This window comes from Citrus sinensis, chromosome 6 (assembly GCF_022201045.2).
Source record: "Citrus sinensis cultivar Valencia sweet orange chromosome 6, DVS_A1.0, whole genome shotgun sequence".
Classification (NCBI taxonomy): Eukaryota; Viridiplantae; Streptophyta; class Magnoliopsida; order Sapindales; family Rutaceae; genus Citrus; species Citrus sinensis.
Window position 1 is genome coordinate 4,335,065 of NC_068561.1, and position 6,257 is coordinate 4,341,321.

Genomic DNA, 6,257 nt, shown 5'->3' on the forward strand with positions numbered 1-6,257 from the left:
ATCACTTTTGAACTCAGGATAGTCGAAAAACCTTAGGAGGAGCATAAAAGGAAAAATGACATTATTCACATGTACGGTATTATTCACATGTACGGTACTGTTCATGACACTGTTCACATTTACGGAACGATGACGTAGCATTGACCGATGACGTGGCATTGACCGATGACGTGGCATTAACTGATGAGGTGTCACGATTCTAGTAGACTAAAATTCTTCTGTACTGTTGATCGATGACGTGGCAGCATGTTAGTGGACCAAACATTGTGCATACGGTACATGAATGGGAAAACTTACAGCCAAACCGCGCCCCTGTCAAACCCTGTGGTCAAACCGCGTACTGTTAACCGATGATGTGGTGCAATCCTGAGCGTCCAAATTGTTTTTAATTCAATGGTCATGATTTACTCAATGTATCTATAAAAAGGGGGCTCCCCCCTACTTTGGCATCCCTGAATTCATTTTTGAGCCCCATTTTTTGTAATTGCTTTTCCATCTTGTATTTTCTACGTATTTTAATAAATTTCCATTTCACCCTTAGTTCAATTATGAGTAGCTAATTTTCTTTCAAGCTTGGGTTGAAGGTGAAGTCTCAACATGTGCCATGGGCTTTATTTGGTAAATTTACTTTATCTTCCCCTCTAATTATTGTGGATGTTTTGACTTTTTGTCGACAAACAGTAATAATCTTGTCTAGATACTGTTCTGGTTTAACTGGCTCCCTAGTACAAGGTTATTATTATTTGGCACGATAAGCCCTTAGCACCATATTGATTAGAGTGTGGTTCATGAGGAGTGGAAAACCCCCTCATGATTTAATTGGTATTAATAAGGAATATTTAGTCCATGGTGCATGTTGATACAGATCCAGATACTCAAGTGCTTCAATTATAATAGTTTCCACTTTAATTTAATTTCGCCATTCCCATTTAAATTCTAGGATAATCTAAATCACTTTCACCATAAATCCAACCACCCTCATAGAAAATTAATTCTACACATAATTAAAATCCACCTCCTCTTGGGATCGACACTCGTCACCATTAATCTATTCTACAATAAATTCGTGACTCGCGAGTTCAATAAAATTTGGACAACACGTTTTTGGCGCCGTTGCTGGGGAGGTAAGTTATTTTAATTTGTAGAATTAATTTTCGTAAATCATTTCTTTTAGTTATCCTCTTGTAATTTTTTTCTTATTTAACAAAAGAAAAAAAAGTGAATCTGCATTTAGAGGTAAGTATTTCTTTTCTTTTTCTCTTCTTTAAAATTCTGTAATTTAATTTTCAAGTTATTTTTCTTTGTAATTTTTTAACTTATTTTTTAGTTAATTTATTTCACGTATTTTAAGTGTGTTTTTATAGAAAGGTTGCAATAGCGCGATAAGATTAGTATCGTAATTTCTCCTTCTTCTTTATTTTTATTTGTTTTGTTCCCATTTATTTTTGTGTTCTTTGCATGTATGGTTGAAGGTCATTATTACCTAATGTTGAGCCCATAGACCTTGAACTTGAAAAAACACTTCGCACACACAAACACGTTGTAATTAAAGATAAAAGAGAAATGAATTTGCAACAACAACAATAAGCACCACAGGAGAGGCCATTTAAAGACTACTTCAGTCTATTAGCTAACTTGAGCACATCATACACAAGATACCCAAATGTAGTTGCTAGGAGTTTTGAACTAAAACCTAGTGTGCTAAATTATCTCCCAATATTCTATAGCCTAGAAAATGAGGACCCATATAATCATTTGAATGATTTTCATGCTGTTTGTCAAACTTTTAAATATGAGAATTTTTCAGACGATGATGTTAAACTTAGACTATTCCCATTTTCTTTAAAGGATAGAGCTTGTTCATGACTCAATGCATTGTCTGCTAATAGCATTACATATGGGAACAAATGGTAACAAATTTTTTGAATAAATACTTCCCAGTGTATAAAAACAATGCTATTCACAGAGAAATTTCAGAGTTTACCCAGAGAGAAGACGAGCAATTTTTCAAAGTATGGGAGCGATTCAATGGACTACTTTTGAAGTGTCCACATCATGGGTACGAGAAATGACACCAATGCTAACACGTTTTAGAGGGATTATTGTAGCAATGTAAGAATGGCTAATGGCAACGAGTGGGGGAGAGCTAATGTCAAAACGTGCATAAGAGATTTGAGATTTCTTCCAGCGACAAGCAAATAATTCCCAACAACGGAGTCAATCACTCAGGAATACTAAAAGAATTAAGGGAGTAAATGAGGTTCACATTGGTGAGTCAAGTTCGGGAATTAAAGAAGTTAAAGAGATGGTTGAAGGTCTTTCCCGACAAATAGCATTGTTAACGACTGCTAAATCAACAGAACCACATGACCATGACTCATACTCAGATCAAGCCAATGCCATAGGTGTAATGAGAAAACCATCAAATTACAACCCATACTCCAACACATATAACCCTGGATGGAGAAACCACCTTAATTTTTCATGGTCTCAAGGATTCCAACAGAATGGACCAGCAGCTCCAGCTCCACCAATGCAATCAATTCCTCAAGTTCCTCAAGCCTCTCAGCTACCATTTAGACCATACAATCAGAACCAGAACTACTCTCAACCTAGACCATGAGAGGATGCATTCCAAAATCTCAAAAATCTTACTCACTCCACGATCGAGCAACATAACCGCACTATTGATGAACTATAAATTGAGATGAGAGTAAGCTTCAATTCACAAGCCCAGTCAATTTTAAACCTCGAGAAGATGGTGGGACAACTTGCCTCTTCAGTTCAAACTTTGGCAATGATTGTTGAGAAAAGCAAGTTTTCATGTCAACCAGTGTCGAATCCTAAAGGAGTGCATGAAGTAAGTACCAGTTCACTTTAGCAGCACGGAGAGGTCAAATCTGTTATGACTTTACGAAAAAGGAAAGAAGTCGACAACAAAGTAGAGATGCCGGTGACAAAAGCAAATTAAATTATACCTGCAAATGCTGAAGACTTATCATTAGAGGAGAAAAAAGAAACCAATCCACGAGAATATGTTCCTAAAGCTCTATTTTCTCAGAGGTTAGCTAAAGGAAAGAAAGGAAAATCCACAGGCGAGATTCTTGAAATCTTCAAGCAGGTAAGTGTTAATATCCCTTTGCTTGATACTATAAAACAAGTACCATCTTATGCCAAGTATCTTAAAGACTTTTGCACTAAAAAGAGAAACATTCACATTCAAAAGAAGGTATTTTTAACAGAAAACGTTAGTTCTATACTCCAACACAAAATTCCTCTAAAATGCAAAGACCCAGGCTCCCCCACTATCTCATGTAGTATAATGAACCACACAATTGAGAATTCTTTGTTGGATTTACGAGCTAGTGTAAATCTATTGCCTTATTTAGTATCTGTGAAACTTGGACTGTGAGAATTACCCTCAACTCCAGTGGTGTTACGGCTTGCAGATTGGTCCACAAAAATACCTGGTGGTATTGTAGAGGAAATGTTTATCCAGATAGACAAGTTTTATTTTCCTGTTGATTTCATTGTAATTGACACTCAACCAATCCAGAATTCAAGGAAGCACATCCCCATTATCCTAGGCCGACTTTTCTTGGCAACTGTCAATGCTCACATTCAATGTAGGACTGGAAATATATAGTTATCCTTTGGCAATATGACTATGGAGCTAAACATCTTCAATATTGCCAAATAACCTTACAATGCAGATGATAAAATTGTTGATGTGGATTTAATAGAAACATTAGTTTATAATACTTTTCTTTCAAACCTTAGAAATGACCCTTTACAAACATGTTTAACTCACTTTGGTTTTTATTTTGATAATGACAGATCAATCGATGAGGTCAACGCCCTACTTGACTCAGCATCATCTATGGACACTAATAAATAGAAGTCAAGAGTTGAACAACTAACACCATCAGAAAAGAAACCCAACCCATCATCAGAATCACCACCGTAACTCGAGCTTAAACCATTACCCAATACTTTGGAATATTCATTTTTGGAAAAAGAAAGCACTCTGCCAGTAATCATCTCATAATCCCTAAATGACGAATAAAAATGTAAGTTGTTGGATGTTTTAAAGGAGCACAAAGGAGTATTAGGATGGACCATAGCCGACATAAAATATATAAACCCAGTAGACTGCATGCATTACATTCACCTTGATGAAAATGCTAAACCTACTAGAGAAATGCAACGTCGATTAAACCTTAACATGAAAGAAGTTGTTAAAATTGAAGTCCTTAAGCTATTAAATGCAAGTATCATTTACTCAATTTCTGATAGTTCATGGGTCAATCCTGTATAAGTTGTCCCCAAAACATCAAGAGTCACAGTAGTTACCAATGATTATAATGAATTGATACCCACTAGAGTGACTACATGATGACATGTATACATTGATTATAGAAAGTTGAATTCTATCACATGTAAGGACCATTTTCCTTTACCACTTATCGATCAAATGCTTGATAGATTAACAGGCCATGAATTTTATTACTTTCTCGATGGCTACTCAGAATATAATCAGATTCCTATAACACCAAAAGATCAAGAGAAAATCACTTTCACTTGCCCTTATGGAACTTTTGCATATAAGAGGATACCATTTGGATTATGTAATGCACCCGCTACATTTCAACAATGCATGTTAAGCATTTTTTCTGATATGGTTGAATGATTCCTTGAAGTCTTTATGGATGACTTTTCTGTTTTGGTGATTCATTTGATCAATGTTTACATCATCTAACACTAGTTCTGCAGAGATGTATCGAGAAGAACTTAGTCTTAAATTGGGAGAAGTGTCATTTTATGGTAAAACAAGGTATTGTTCTCAATCACATCATTTCAAGCAAAGGTATTGAGGTTGACAAAGCTAAGATGGATCTCATTTTCAATCTTCCTCCACCTAAAATAGTTAGAGAAGTAAGATCTTTCCTTGGGCATGTTAGTTTTTATAGACATTTCATTAAATATTTTAGCAAAGTTTCTAGACCCTTATGCAATTTACTTGCTAAGGATATACCTTTTGTCTTTGATGATTCATGTCTTGTGGCATTTGAAAAACTAAAGCAATTGTTGACATCACCAACCATCATTCAGCCCTAAAACTAGAGCTTACCATTTGAGCTCATGTGTAATGCATCTGATTATGCAGTAGGAGCAGTATTAGGACAAATAGTTGATCGAATTCCCCATGTTATTTACTATACTAGTATGACATTGAATGATGCATAGTTGAACTATTCAACTACTGAAAAAAAAATACTAACAGTAGTGATTGCATTAGAGAAATTTTGATCTTATCTCATTAGTTGTAAAATAATTGTGTTCATCGATCATGCTATTCTTAAATATCTTCTCACAAATAAATATGCAAAAACTAGACTATTTCGTTGAGTGCTATTTTTTTAGGAATTCGACTTGGAATTTAAAGATAAGAAAGGCATAGAAAGTGTTGTGGCTGACCATCTCTCTCGTCTCAATTTTGACACAATTACAGAACCATTAACATTGAATGAGTCATTTCTAGATGAACAATTGATGAGTGTGGAAGTATTACTATGGTATGCTGATATAATTAATTACCTTTTTACAGGTCAACTTCCAGAACATTGGACCAAGCAAGCCAAGGTAATTTTTTTGCAGAAATAAAGAATTTCTTTTGGGCAGACCCTTATCTGTTCAAGTATTATGCAGATCAAATTATTAGACGATGTGTCCCATAAAGTGAAATTCAGAATATTCTTTTATTATGCCATGAACAAGCTTGAGGAGGTCATTTCAGTGCTAAGAAAATAGCTACTAAAGTTTTACAATGTGGTTTATATTGGCCAACTGATAACTCTATGAAATGAGAGTTATTACATCAATTCTAGACTTAAATTAGGATCACTTAAAGAGCAAATAAGGTATTTTTATTATATTTTTGTTATATTTTGCATAAACATTCATTTTAGTTGAGTCTTAATAAGTTTTGCTTGAATCAAAGTAATTTGTGCTCAAAACAGGTGCATAATGGTAGGTTTTCAGAAATCCTTAATTCATGAAGGAATGCTGAGACATTAGACTAGCAAGAGGAGGACAAGAGATGGCCGCAAAAGAAGTAAAGCACAATCGGGAACAATGCAGTGTTGTAGCTGCTGTTAGAGCAACTAGTGATGTAGCAATCTGGGAGCACGGAGGGAGAAAACTTAAGCACGTGTCAGATGCAGATTTGTGGTCTGAATGTTTCTTAATTTAACTCA

At 35.1% G+C, this 6,257-nt stretch overlaps 1 non-coding gene across 1 annotated transcript; it reads right to left on the reverse strand.

Annotated features, from left to right (window-relative positions):
• Nucleotides 1-1,958: 1,958 nt before the first annotated feature.
• On the reverse strand, nt 1,959-2,062 carry LOC112498747 (small nucleolar RNA R71). The gene has a single exon (XR_003066164.1). It is a non-coding gene; the product is annotated as a small nucleolar RNA R71 (small nucleolar RNA).
• Nucleotides 2,063-6,257: the final 4,195 nt, after the last annotated feature.